Source organism: Crinia signifera, chromosome 9 (genome assembly GCF_055691185.1).
Source record: "Crinia signifera chromosome 9, ASM5569118v1, whole genome shotgun sequence".
Lineage (NCBI taxonomy): Eukaryota > Metazoa > Chordata > Amphibia > Anura > Myobatrachidae > Crinia > Crinia signifera.
This window is the reverse complement of record NC_139225.1, coordinates 33,310,108-33,325,109: the sequence shown is the minus strand read 5'-3', so window position 1 is coordinate 33,325,109 and position 15,002 is coordinate 33,310,108. Positions and strand designations below refer to the sequence as shown.

The following is a 15,002-nucleotide window of genomic DNA, read 5'->3' as shown; positions in this document are numbered from 1 at the left end:
CCCAATTTAATAATATGGACAGAAGGAAATTGAAAAAATAAATAAAAAAGTGAAAAAAGGTTGAAAAATTAAAACAAACACTTAGCGAAAGTAGAATAACGAGTGGACACCTGTAAAGAAATTGGTTGGTTAAGAATTGGAAATTTCCAAATGTTTACACTCTTTAAGTGACCTTTTTTAGGAGTTGCCCGTTCTATCTTACCCTAACTACAAGCCAGCTGCGCAGCACGGAGGTAGCGGTGCGTTGCCGCGGCTTCCAGTACCTTCTCCCGTATGGCAGCGGGGATGCAGCAGTCAGGTCCCGATGTTCGCCGGCGTCCCGGCAGGGCTTCTGATGATATTCTTGCTGGCTGCTGGGTACTTCACGAGGGTGAGGCAGGTGGGCTCTGCTGAATCTGCTCCAACGCGTTTCATGCCGCAAAGGCACTTTTTCAAGGATGAAAAAGTGCCTTTGCGGCATGAAACGCGTTGGAGCAGATTCAGCAGAGCCCACCTGCCTCACCCTCGTGAAGTACCCAGCAGCCAGCAAGAATATCATCAGAAGCCCTGCCGGGACGCCGGCGAACATCGGGACCTGACTGCTGCATCCCCGCTGCCATACGGGAGAAGGTACTGGAAGCCGCGGCAACGCACCGCTACCTCCGTGCTGCGCCGCTGGCTTGTAGTTAGGGTAAGATAGAACGGGCAACTCCTAAAAAAGGTCACTTAAAGAGTGTAAACATTTGGAAATTTCCAATTCTTAACCAACCAATTTCTTTACAGGTGTCCACTCGTTATTCTACTTTCGCTAAGTGTTTGTTTTAATTTTTCAACCTTTTTTCACTTTTTTATTTATTTTTTCAATTTCCTTCTGTCCATATTATTAAATTGGGTAATCAACACATAGAGCGCTCCAATACCCCCCGTTTTCTATATATAACAAAAAGCGGAGCTGCCATTACAAATAAGAGCGCGGAACTTCCCATATTTTTATTTAGGGAATCTAGATTGTAAACTCCACTGGGGCATGGACTGATGTGTATGTTCAACTATACTCTGTACAGCGCTGCAGAATATGTGTGCACTATACAAGAAACTGTTAATAAATAAATAATCTAGGTAGATTAGAGGAATGGTCAAGAGCATGGCAACGACAGTTTAATGCCAAAAAATGCAAAATCATGAACTTGGTTCTCAAAAATCCAAAGACCACCAGTAACGGTGATGCAATAAAACACTTCTACTCGCATATATCTCTTTACTTATCACAAAATATCTCCCATCTCGACCACTCTGCTCTGCGCAGGATCTGCGTCTCTCTTCTGCACGGATCACCAGCTCCCATTAACTATTACAGGACTTTCATCGGGCTGCTCCCATCCTATGGAATGCCCTTCCACGCACAATAAATCTCTCCACTAGCCACCAAACTTTCAAGCGTTCCCTGAAAACTCACCTCTTCAGGCAAGCCTATCATATTTATGTACCACACGCATAACCCTCTGAGGCACTTATATATTATATAGCTTCCCTTCTGGACCTACAAGCTATGCTATTACAGGTGACTGTCCTTGTGTTCCCCTCCTATGTCCCTATGGATTGTAAGCTTGCAGCAGGGCCCTCTTACCTCCAAGTCTGTCTGTTGTTACCCAGTTTGTTTTATCACTGTCTGAAATTGTAAAGCGCTACAGAATCTGTTGCTAATAAACTGTAAATAAATAAATAAAATAGTATAAAAGGCACTATAATGGAAACTACTGAGGAAGAGAGGGATCTAGGTGTCACTATTTCAGGGGATTTAAATACATTAGAGAATGTACAAAGAAGGGCAACTAAAATGGTGCATGGCCTACATCACAAAACGTACCAGGAAAGACTAAAAGATCTTAATATGTATAGTTTAGAGCAGAGAATGGAAAGGGGGGACATGATAGAAACTATCAAATATATCAAGGGTTTTAACAAGGTACATGTGGGAGACATTCTTCACTGGAAGAGGAGCAACAGAACACAAGGACATGCACTGAAACTAGGGAGGAAGATTCAGGGAAAATTTCAGGAAGAATTACTTCACAGAAGGAGTAGAAGATAAGTGGAATTGCCTCCCATCAGAGGTGGTAGAGGCAAATACAGTAGAACGATTTAAACATGCTTGGGATAGGCATATTGATATCCTTACAAAGAAATAAGGATCAAATATGGTTTGAGGTAACATGTTTAAAAAAGGGGCAGACCAGATGGGCCAAGAGGTTCTTATCTGCCGTCACATTATATAATGCAGCAGCCAATCAGCTCCCAACTCAAGTTACAGGCTGAATTTGAAAAATGCCAGTATGACCTTGCACTTTATCACTTCACTTATCACTTATCACTTCACCAGACTTAAAACATCTGCCCCATAATATCAGCCAACCAGCCCCATATGGTCATTTTTAAAACACTGATCATTAGGGGCTGATTGGCTGGTAGTTTATCTCCCTCCACTTTTTCGCCCCTAATCCCTTGATGTACCTTTTTACAGAACAACACATCAAAATCAAAACTTTTTTCCCCAAATGGTTCATATAGAACTCATTGGTTTTGAATGTACTATATAATAGGCTTACCCCACAAAGCTCTGCCCGGGGGAGTGGAGGACCCCCACAGTGGTCCTATTTCAAACCTGTTCACTAGGCTGCATACACTTGCAACCTAGCGAACAAATAAGCTGCCCCGCCAAATGACCGGCCTTCCCTGCGCTGACCGCATCCCCTCGCATGCGGCCTAAGGGGAGAGAATTCATTCGATGGTCACTGACCATCAAATGATTTCTCTCCTTTGGTAATAAAAGTCAGTCAGAAATTACTTTTTTTTTAACGGCGCCAAAAAGGGGCGGCTCTGATGTCATGTGACGTCAGCCTCTCGCCCTGAGCAGGCATCGGTCCACCTGTGTGCCCATTGAAACACCCAGCATGTTCTTGGGGACGCCCATAAATCGCTGTGCGTTCCCCCTGCCTGCCCCCCTCCCTCCCTTACCAATGCAAACGCCTCGGCAAGTGTGATACTCACCGAAGGCACAGGGGGTCAGAACATGCGCAAATACGCTCATGCACAGACCCCCACCATTGAACCGGACCCAATTCGACTCAGTCCGATCAGAGTTGAACCAACCCAGTGAACGACCCCCAGTTGCAGATGATCACTGATACCGCTTTCAGACCGCACTCCGAACACGGCTTATTGCCGTGTTCGCGGGGCCTAAACACGGGTCACGGTGCGGTCTGAAAAGGCCACCACGGGTCGAGCAACACGGGTGTTCAACCCTGGTAATGACCAGGGTTGAACACGGCTATGACCCGTGTCAAGTGCAGTGTGAACGGGTGCCTGGGTCGAGCGACCCGTGTCCCGTTCACAGTATGGAGGAGGCAGCACTGTCAGCTCCAAGTACTGCCTCCTCCCGAGCCCCCGATGACGCGCCGCCGCCCAGCACCGCCCCATGTGACGTCACCGACTCAGCAATATGCCGTGTCGGAACTTTCAGACCGCATTGCCGTGTTGCTCTGGGGATGGGACCCGTGTCCTAATCCCGTGTGCGACACGGCATTTGCGGTCTGAAAGTAGTATGACAGAACTTTCGGCATATTACAGAATTTACAATAGACTATATAACACAGGCATGTCCAAACTGTGGCCCTCCAGCTGCTGTGAAACTGCACATCCCAGCCAGTGGTGTAGCATGAAGCTATAGCACCCGGAGCAAGCTCATGTCACGGCGCCCCCCCCCTCCCCCCCCCTTTCATATTTTCATGTGTGGTGCCAGCGCCCAGGGGCAAATGCAGGAATTTTATAGGGGAGTTTCCATATGTATGTGTGTAATATATATATATATATATATATATATATATATATATATATATATATATATATATATATATTACAGAGCAATGATCTGTGGTGGGGAAGAAGTTGCTCATAGTCCTTCCCAGAGGAGGGAATACAGACAGGGGTCAGGTAAGTATACTCAACTTCCCCCTAAGGCTAAGCAGCCTAACCCTAACCCTCCCCCCCTGCAAGCTATCCCTCCCTAACTGCTAGTACTTAACCCTAATGCCCCACTGTCTAATTTGTAGCCCCCCTCTTTTAAGTTCCTAAACCTCCTCTCCCCACAGCCTAGATCCAAGATCATATTAAATTCTAAAAATTAAAGGGTCATTGTTTTTTGCATAAGTCACTTTTTTAATATTATCAAGTGCACAACATAATTTATTTATACATACCCAACACACAGCATACATAGGGGTAGATTTATGTACCGGCGATCAGGGGAATCTGCACTATCCCGGTGCGTTATAGCAGGGGATAGCGCTTCCCCTGATCTATCACACCCGCCGAGCGTTAACTCTAACGCCGGCGGTGTGGGGCAGGAGGCATAGCGCAGGGGCGATATTTTGCACTGCGCCCCTGCCTCCTGCCTGATTTATGAACGGTCAGCATCGCTGACCGTTCCGCCGCCTGCAGCTGTCGACTTCGCCAGCTGCAGGCGGCGATGCCCTATACCTACATCAGGGACAGCACTGTCCCTGCTGCTGGAGCTGAGCTGCGCTGGGATCTCGCGAGACTAGCGAGATCCCGCGCATGCGCAGTGAGCCGGCCGGGGGGGGGAGACGGCGCATCAGTATTAACTGATGCGCTGTCTCCAGGACGGACATCGCCGGAGGGGGGAGTTAGCGCTCCCCCACTCCGGCGGCAAGATCTTAATAGATCTTGTCGGTGTCCCCTCCTGCTTCGCCTCGCTAATGAGGCGAAGCAGGAACTGTTATAGTGGCGCGATAGGCGCCGCTATAATAAATCTACCCCATAGATACATATACACACACACAACAAATACATGCATACAAACAGGCATAAGACATATACACAACACACCAGACATACACATAAGACACACAGCATGATCCATACATAACACACATCATACATACACACAACATACATACATACATACATACATACATACACAACACACATATATGATACACACAGCATATATACATACATAGCTTACAAGTTAGTATACACAAACAACATAAACAAAGCACATACCAGCAGATGAGGAGGACAGGATAAGGTTTCTGTAGCTGCTACTCAGTACGTAGCTCTCTCCCTGCTGTGTCACCCGGAAATGAACTCACTGCAGAGAGGAGCAGTCAGCTGTTCTCTCGCAGTGTATATGTGCCGCGGAGGTCTCCCCAGCCTGTCTCCGTCTCTGGGGGGGGGGTTAGAGGAAGGAGGGCTTGGGGTGAGTACCCCCTGGGCTCCCCCTTAACCCATGTCTGGAGGGCAGCCACAGCCAGTGTTATAGACACTGAGATAGCGCTGGATTTCATCTCAGCTCAACAGGGGAAGTCAGTAAGCTCAGCCGGCTACTGCCTGTCACTGCTCCGCATCAGGTGGTTTGCTAAAGGAAGCCACCTGACGCGGAAGCGCTGAGAGCTGTACAGGCAGTAGCTGGGCTGAGCTTGGATAACTTCCACTGTGGGTAAGCTGCGATGACAGCCAGCGCTAGCTCAGTGTCTAGTATAACACTGACTGGCTGCGCTGGGTTTTAAGGGACATAATGGGGCTTTCTTGTGGCTGCAGGCAGCCACAACATTAATTGAAATCCCCTGTGTGCGCCAATGCGAGGTGCTGCCGCCCGGAGCACAAGCTCCGCCGGCTCCACCTTAGCTACGCCTCTGATCCCAGCATGCCTTTCGTTAGGTTTAGCATTCCCTAATAGCAAAATGGTGGCAAGGCATGATGGGACTTGTAGTTTCACAACAGCTGGAGGGACATAGTTCGGACATGCCTGATATAACACATCAAACAAGACAGATTAGACACATTTTTACAGTAGATTTGCAAAAGTACTAAATACTAACAATAATATTAATAGCTGGTGAAAATAAGGCAATTCTGCTTTAATAGTGCATACATATAGACAAAGAAAGATTATGAAAATGGTCAATTAAACATTAGCAAATTTTCCACAGAGATCCTGTCAGAGTCATCTACTGGTACAATGGGCCTCACAGGTGAAGCTATCTGAGCCCCTTTCAGTCTCATTTACCTCAGCAAGTAACAGACCCTAATGGTTACCCCGGAGCCCTAATAGCCGTCACTTGGAATACGAGTACGGAAACAAGCTGCTTCAATGATAATAACACAAAGGCAATAGTGAAATGACAAAAATTAAAAGCTGCAATTTTTTTTTTGTGCATACTCCAAACCCAGATCAGAAGCAAAATTGTACAATTAGGACGTAAATACCAACACTGAATCCTAAAAGACATGAAAATCTACAAATGCAACGTAGAAAAAAAATATCTTAGAAATAAAAAGAATATATATATATTTTTTTTTTCTTTGCAAAATAAATATGAAGGTAAGAAGCGGAAAAATAATATACACGGAATTCAGTCATTAACGGGAGACCTGTCCGGGTATAGCAGGCAGCATGGGGCTTCGCGGAGTCTTGCTTGAAAGTAAACACAAAGGCTGCATCTCTTCAGCACTCGCTAATGGTCGACCTCTCTCGTCCTGAATGCACGCCTGTCCCAGTTACATGAGCCGGTTGCTATAGCAACGCAGCTCTGACTAATCATTTGCGCAATGACCTTTTTTCCCCCCTGAGAGAGAGAACGAGGGAGAGAGCGAAAGAGAGAGAGAGAGAGCGCGAGCAGGAAGGAAAAAGGGAACCGTGCGATGGAGGTTACAAATAACAGTTACGCTATGACAGAAATATTTCCTGTGGGGAGGTGGGGGGGGGGAGCGCACACACGCACGCAAAAAAAAAAAGTTTTGAAGGATGAGGCCTGTGATTTTCACACGCTGTAAATTGCAAGGGCAATTTCAAAAGCGATGTTTAATTGTGTATGTGAGGCTTCCATATAACTATACAAGCGTTTTATGCTTTAGTCTAGGAATTGAGAGAGGAAAACACGTTTTTTTTTAACTCTTAGCTTACACAGGCGCAAACGCAGGATTTCTGGAGGGGTTCCACATGTTTGGTTTTAGAGCTATTGCATACCCTCCAACATGACCCATTCCATTAGGTACAAAATTATTTATTTCTGGACTTCCTTACTTGTGGCAGTTGCAGAGGTAGGGCTGCAGCACAGTCCAACATTCAAAAAGGGGAGCCACACCTACTGCCACCCCAGGTGTGTGTGTGTCAAATGATGCAAATCAAACTGTTTTAGCCCCGCCCACCGCAGTGCAATGCCTTAAAAACTGTATTTGCTTGTTGGTGGCATGACTAAAATGGCACTATCACTCCCACTGCCACGCCCCCAAACAAATAGTCACCCACATGGCTCCTCCCCCAGTCATTTTCACTCCTGGCAACCCCGCCCCCTGAGTTGGCTGCCCTCTCCCGGAAAGGGCAGCCAGAAAGTAGGTAAGCAAGTCCTGGTGATATCTTCAGTAAGATGGTGCCACACTGCGCCAGAGCCTTTGCTCTCTAGTGGCCAGCATCATCTTCCTAAATATCACACAGAAGCTTGCACTGGCCAGGGAGGAGGGGCCTGCTTCTTGATCAAGTAAGGTAGGAAGTGGGTACCCTCCCCTCCACCAACCTCCGGTATTTGTTGTTAGGTCAACAGTGTCTAGGCGGACAGTCAACAGGTCGGCTGCTATTGGTCAACAGTCAAAAGGTTGACACATCAAAAAGGACGACATGCACTAGGTCGACGTGAAAATGTTGACACAAGCAAAATGTTGGCGTGGAAATGGTCGACATGAAAAATGTCGACCTGAGTTTTTGTGTATCGTCCCCTCGCACAGTGCGCTGCACTCGCCATGCTTCGGGCACTCGATTATATTCCACCTCATCGTCCACTGGGATGGCAAAGTATAAACAAGTCCTTTTTTTGCAGAAAAAAATGCTTTTTGACCATGTCGAGCTAATGCATGTCAACATTTTTCAAGTGTCGACCTTTTGACTGTCAATCAATAGTGGTCGACCTTTTGACTGTCGACCTAGACACAGTCAACCTAACGACAGCATCCCCCCACCTCTGCCTTACCCTGTCATGTTGACCTTTTACTTGTGTCAACTGTTTGTCAATGACTTATGTTCTAATGATGTAAGACACACTTTGTCCCGGGAGAATAGGTGGGTGGGGTGCAACAATTTGCATAATTAGAGCTCCACTCATTGTACCACGATTCCCAGTCTGAGTTGGATTTGAAGACATGTGATTCATAGTTACCCACTGTACAGGACCTGGGAAACTCTACCAAAATTAATGAGTCTCCCGGGCAGATCTGGGTACAGTGTAAATCCAGCCCTGTCTATAATATAACAGGTTTGCAAATACGTATTGTATGGGCTTCCGTTACCAGTTACGCGTTACTAGGAACTACATACAGTATACATACGTTTCTTGGGGATACGGTCGTTTTATCGAATGACATTAGGTCGAATGTCATTTGGTCGACCCCACTAGGTCGAATGTGTAAAAAGGTCGACATGGGTTTATGTCGAACTTCCGACTATGTCGACTGCCATAAGGTCGACTGGGGTTAGGTCGAATTGCTCTTTTTGGGTTTATTTTGGTGCCGACATGTGCCGACAGGCGGTGGTTTATGCCCTACCATCCACTAGGGCGTGGAGGAGGTTATTAAAGCTGTGGCGAGCGAAGCGAGCCACCGTGCCCGAAGCATCGCGAGCGAAGCGAGGGTCCGATTCACTATGTCAACAGTGTCCATGTCGACACTGTTGACATTTCGGCCAAAAAAACCCCAAAAAGAGCAATTCGACCTAACCCCAGTCGACCTAATGGCAGTCGACATAGTCGGAAGTTCGACATAAACCCATGTCGACCTTTTTACACATTCGACCTAGTGGGGTCGACCAAATGACATTCGACCTAATGTCATTCGATAAAACGAACCGTATCCGTTTCTTGTACTAGCCATTTTTTAAAATGTGTCAAAAAAATCTCAATGTGTAATTTTTAAATGTGATTTATTGTACTTTAAGCTGCACATTACAAGGGGAAAATGCAAAGTCCCGAGTTATACTAGTAATATCTCTTACACCTTGCTAATCTTATGCCCCCTATTGCTAGCGGTATCTATTTAAGGGTTAAATCAGGGATGGCCAGTGGTGGGCTATTCATTGATAGATACCATTGATAGACAACCTTGGTGGTGTGAAATGATGTGGAAGTGTTATTGGGGGGGGGGGATGAAAGTGCTGTGGGATGAAATGCTAGGGAAGTGCTGTGGGTGAAATACTTGGGAGTTGCTGGGGGTGAAATGCTGCGGTAGCACTGATAATAAAGTATTTGGGAAGTGCTGGGGGTGAAATGCTGTGTAGGTGCTGGGGTGAAATACTTGGGAAGTGCTGGGGGTGAAATGCTGTGGAGGTGCTGGGGGTGAAATACTTGGGAAGTGCTGGGGATGAAATGCTGTGGAGGTACTGGGGTGAAATACTTGGGAAGTGCTGGGGGTGAAATGCTGTGGAGGTGCTGGGGTGAAATACTTGGGAAGTGCTGGGGGTGAAATGCTGTGGAGGTGCTGGGGGTGAAATACTTGGGAAGTGCTGGGGATGAAATGCTGTGGAGGTACTGGGGTGAAATACTCGGGAAGTGCTGGGGGTGAAATGCTGTGGAGGTGCTGGGGGTGAAATACTTGGGAAGTGCTGGGGGTGAAATGCTGTGGAGGTACTGGGGTGAAATACTTGGTAAGTGCTGGGGGTGTAATGCTGTGGAAGCACTGATGATGACATCTTTGGGAAGTGTTGGGGGTGAAATTCTTGGGAAGTGCTGAGAGGGAGAAATGCTGTGCACGTTCTGGGGGTAAAATACTTGGAAAGTGCTGGAAGGTGAAATACTTGGCAAGTGTTGGGGGTGAAATGCTGTGGAAGAACTGATGATGAAATATTTGGGAAGTGCTGGGGGTGAAATGCTGTGGAAGTGCTGAGGGGGTGAAATGCTGTTCTGGGGGTAAAATTCTTGGATAGTGCTGAGGGGATGAAATATTTGGGAAGTTTTGGGGGTGAAATGCTGTGGAAGCACTGATGATGAAATATTTGGGGAATGCTGGGGTGAAATGTTGTGAAAGTGCTGAGGGGGTGAAATGCTGTGGAAGTTCTGGGAGTGAAATACTTGGGAAGGGCTGGGGGTGAAATGCTGTGAAAGTGCTGGGGGTGAAATGCTGTGAGTCACTGATGGGCTCTGTGCACGACACCACCATGGTAAAGGGCATGGTTTTTAGGTGCTGGAGATGGGCTCTTACTTCCAGTGATAATGTAGAATCCATAGCTCCCAAAAACAGCATCCAGGAGAAAATTGTGGACTCATGAGGGCTCGCTCCCAGCATTCCCAGCTCTGGCCACAAGCCCATGTGTAATAGCACATTTTTGGTAAGAGAAGGAAAACATATTAATATGTGACCGCATGTGGTGCCCATACACTGCTCCGACTTCTCGGAGCAGTGTATTGGTATCCAATCCCCTTCCGGACAGCAGGATCGCTGTATCACATGTGACCCTGTTCCCTGCTGCCGGGAGGGGGACGAATCCAGAAATCACATGTGTAGCACGACACGATCCGTCGGAAAACAGGCCAAATCAAACCTGTATATGGGGCCTTTAGACACACAAAAAGAAAAAGTGACTATCCGTTAAACCAGCTCTGACAATGGAACTTGCTTATTATCATTACATATTAAAGTGACTATCAAAAATGTAAAGGGGGATATAATAAAGTGAGAGCAGTCCAATTTTTTGTCATACTTGCCAGTTGCCACAATCCCAGAGGGAGCTTTATGGTCACATCTGGCTTTATTCAGTAATGCATGCCAACCCAATGGTCTACACATACCTCCCAACTCTTGGAGGGCCAGGGTCGGGACTCCTGCGCGCTCCCGAAATGGTGCGCGGCCTATGGGGGAGGAGGCGTGGGAAAGGGGTGAGGCCTCACTGATATGATCGGAATTGTGAGGCAACACCCCCGTTTTGCTGCTGTGGAGGCATGGCCAGCAATTTGAGAGCTGCTGGCCCTGCCCCCTGTCCCCTCTGACTCCCTGATTAGACGCTGATGTGAATTGCTCGTACAGAACGTTTTATTACCAAAGGCCAGGTGTGTCAACCTTCAAAAAGTGCTAAAATGGAGAAAGATAAATAGCCAGCCAATCAGCTCCTAACTGTCATGTTACAGATGTATCAACATGTTACATGGAGTACCTGCCCAATGTAAGCCTGTCTGCTGAGGAAGTCTGCAGTACATCTGTATGTTTACCCTGCAGAAAGTATTACTTTGGAGACGATATTCATCACGCGGAGATCTGTATGGGGTAAAGTCAGCTGGCAGCCATGAGTGTGAACTCTTGATTTTCTCCCCCCTTGTTCTTTCACATGTTGATATTGCGTTACACATCTCAAAGCCCCAAGGTTGTCAGCTTCAGAATCCAACAGCAGCTTCTTGGCAACTCCACCATATCACTGTGTTAGCGAACATGAAAGGGCGGGAGTGCAGAGTATTTCTGCAGGGACCCAGGGCGCAGCTGCCTTCCCGTCTCTGGACCAGACCGTCCACAGTCACTGAGATCTCTTAGGTGGTTGGAAATTTAGAAACAGGATCTGCAGTGAGGATAATGAAGCAACTGACATCCACATCATGTCTGTGCTTCTAATCCAAGAACTATACAGACACACCAGCTATGTTTCCTCTCTCTCTCCAGTTCCGGCTCAGTTTACGCAGTTGGCACTTAATGATATCAATGCTAGAGACCGGTGACAAAATCCTGATATTAATACTATCTACTGTATACTAATTATGCTAAGCCCTATCAAAACAGCTGGCCAATTAGTGAAGTAAAAAAAAAAGGGAAATAGTATTTTCGAAAGCTCCTGGAACTACTGTCCATAGCACCGGGAGGGGGATTCGGAATGTCAGAACATGATAGGTGCTTCTGCTGACACAATGTACCCACCGACAAAAACATGTGTTGGTCTGAATTGGTCACATCAGTTTAGAATAGGTTCCGTGGATGGGGCATTGACGCAGAGGCCATGTTCCTGAAGTACCTTGTCCTTCTATGGATGTGGCACTGACTTAGAGACCATTCTCCAGAAGGAGTGTTTTGGAGTAACATTGCCGCAGAGGGCATTTTCCAGATATACCTTTGACTATTTTATTGGATGGGGCATTGACTCAAATGCCATTTTCCAGAAGAACCTTATCCTATTATTGGATGGGGCATTGAAATGGAGGGCACTCTTCTAAAAGTATCTTCTTCTTTCTTTGGATGGGGCATTTACTCAACGGCCATTTTCAAGATGTACTGTGTCCATTTTAGTGGATGGGGTATTTACTCAAAGACCATTTTTCAGAAGTACATTATACTATTGGTGGGTCAGGCATTGACTGTAAGGTAATTTTTTAGATGTACTTTGTCCATTTTAGTGGACGGGGAAATTACTCAAAGGCCATTTTCTAGAAGTACATTATCCTATTAGTGGATGGGGAATGGGGATGGGAAAGACCATTTTCTAGATGTACCATGTCCATTTTAGTGGACTGGGCATTTACTCAAAGGCCATTTTCCAGAATGACATTATCCTATTGGTGCATGAGGCATTGACTCTTAGGACATTTTTCAGACGTACCATGTCCATTTTTGTGGACTGAGCATTGGCTCAAAGTCCATTTTCCAGAAGTACCTTGTACATTTTAGTGGAAAGGGCATTTACTCAAAGGCCATTTTCCAGAAGTTCATTATCCTATTGGTGGATGAGGCATTGACTCTTAGGCCATTTTCTAGATGTACCATGTCCATTTTTGTGGACTGGGCATTGACTCAAAGTCCATTTTCCAGAAGTACATTATCCTATTGATGAATGGGGCATTGTTTTAAATTCCATTTTCCAGACGTACTGTGTTCATTTTAGCGGACGGGGTATTTACTGAAAGACCATTTTCCAGAAGAACATTATCCTATTGGTGGATGAGGCATTGACTCAAAGGACATTTTCCAGACATACCTTGTCCATTTTAGTGAATGGGGCATTGGCTCAAAGGCCATTTTCCAGAAATATATTATTTTAACGGTGGCTAGGGCATTGGAATTGAGGGCACACTTCTAAAAGTATCTTCTCCTTCCTTTCTAGGTGGCATTTCAAAAGTACATTATCCCATTGGTGGATGTGGAATTAAAATGGAATGCACTTTCTAAAAGTATCTTTTCTTTTTTTCTGGGGGATATAGTATTGACTATTTCCAGATGCACCTTGTCCTTTTTTAGTGGACCGGACATTGACTCAGAGGGCATGTTTTAGAAGTACCTTCTTCTTTTGTTGGATGGGGCATTGTGCTGAATTAGGCATAGAGGGCCTTATTCTAGTTCACTCTTTCTGACAAAATTCTTCTTAGATGGACAAAACCATGTGCACTGCAGGGGGGGCAGATGTAAAATGTGCAGAGAGAATTAGATTTGGGTGAGTTATTTTGTTTCTGTGTAGGGTAGGGTGTGGATCATCTATTAGAATGAACTTAGGTCTACAGTCATTAGGTCGACCCCACTAGGTCGACTGGCAGGAAGGTCGACCTGACTTAAGGTCGACATGGGCCAAGGTCGACATGAGTTAAGGTCGATTTGGCATAAAGGTCGACATGAGGAATGTCGACTGGTCATAAGGTCGACATGGGGTTTTCACTGTTTTTTTACCCGAATGTCGACACAGTTGACATGGACACAGTTGGCAATGAGAATCGGACCCTCGCATCGCTCGCTTCACTCGCAATGCTTCAGGCACGGTGGCTCGCCTCGCTCGCCACAGCTTTAATAACCTCCTCCATGCCCTAGTGGATGGTAGGGCATGAAATACCGCCTGTCGGCACATGTCGGCTCAAAAAACAGTGAAAAACCCCAAGTCGACCTTATGACCAGCCGACCTTCCTCATGTCGACCTTTATGCCAAGTCGAACTTAAGTCAAGTCGACCTTGGCCCATGTCGACCTTAAGTCAGGTCAACCTTCCTGCCAGTCGACCTAGTGGGGTCGACCTAATGACTGTAGACCTGAGTGCAGTCTATTGGACAAAGTTGGACAAACATTTACTGGATAAAAACATCCATGGGTACAAATAAGAAATATAATCTGTCTGTAAAATATCAGAACCTACCAAATCAGCAATGGATATCTATACCAGGTTGAACTAGATGGACGCAAGGCTTTTTTCAGCCTTACCTACTATGTAACTATGGGGTTTATTCTGGTTCGTGCGGCTGGGCCGTACGCGTACGTTCCGGGGTTTTTATTGATCTGCGCATGCGTACCATCTCCAATGCGCAGGCGCGACCACTCCACAACGCTCACGGACGTGGAGATAACGGGATAATGGGATAATGTATGTGAGATAAATAGACTTTTGCGATTTTTTTCGCAAAAACGGCCGAAATCGAATTTTTTTCCATTTTCGCATATTTAATGAGCTGCGAAAATGTAAAAAAAGTGCGATTTTTGCCAACAAGTTGGACACACTGGAAATGCGATGGCTGCTTTTCGCAGCACATCGCATCCAGATGTTTTCACATGAAAAAGTATACATTTTGCGATTCCCCGACAAATAGGGGTCCCCTTGATTTAATGAAACCAGCACCAGGCTCAAGGTCCGGCGCTGGTTCCCAAAATACGGGGGACAAAATGACTAGGGGTCCCCCGTATTTTAAGAACCAGCACCAGACCCAACCAGCCAGCAGGGTAATGCCACAGCCGGGGGACACTTATTATATAAGGTCCCGCGGCCAAAGCATTAACCCCCTGGCTGGTCAGCATGGGCAGGGGTCCTGGGGAAGTGGGGACCCCCCCAAAGAAGGGGTCCCCCCCCTCCAGGACTTACCAGCCCATCGGGCTGATGTAAAGTGTAAAAAAAAGAATATATTGTTTTCTACTGTAGAACTATGGGCCTTATTTTGGTTCACTCTTAGAGGCAAATTCCTTCTTAGATGGGTAAAACCATGTGCGCTGCAGGGGGGCAAATGTAACATGTGCAGA

The 15,002-nt window shown here is 46.4% G+C and overlaps 1 long non-coding RNA gene across 1 annotated transcript in view; it reads right to left on the bottom strand.

Moving 5' to 3' along the window:
- The window catches only part of LOC146035364 (uncharacterized), a 36,579-nt gene extending 29,844 nt beyond the window's left edge, over positions 1 to 6,735 (bottom strand). Inside the window, exon 1 of the long non-coding RNA XR_014460626.1 lies at positions 5,062 to 6,735. This is a non-coding gene — a long non-coding RNA (uncharacterized LOC146035364). The remainder of the gene's footprint in view (positions 1 to 5,061) is intronic.
- Positions 6,736 to 15,002: the final 8,267 nt, after the last annotated feature.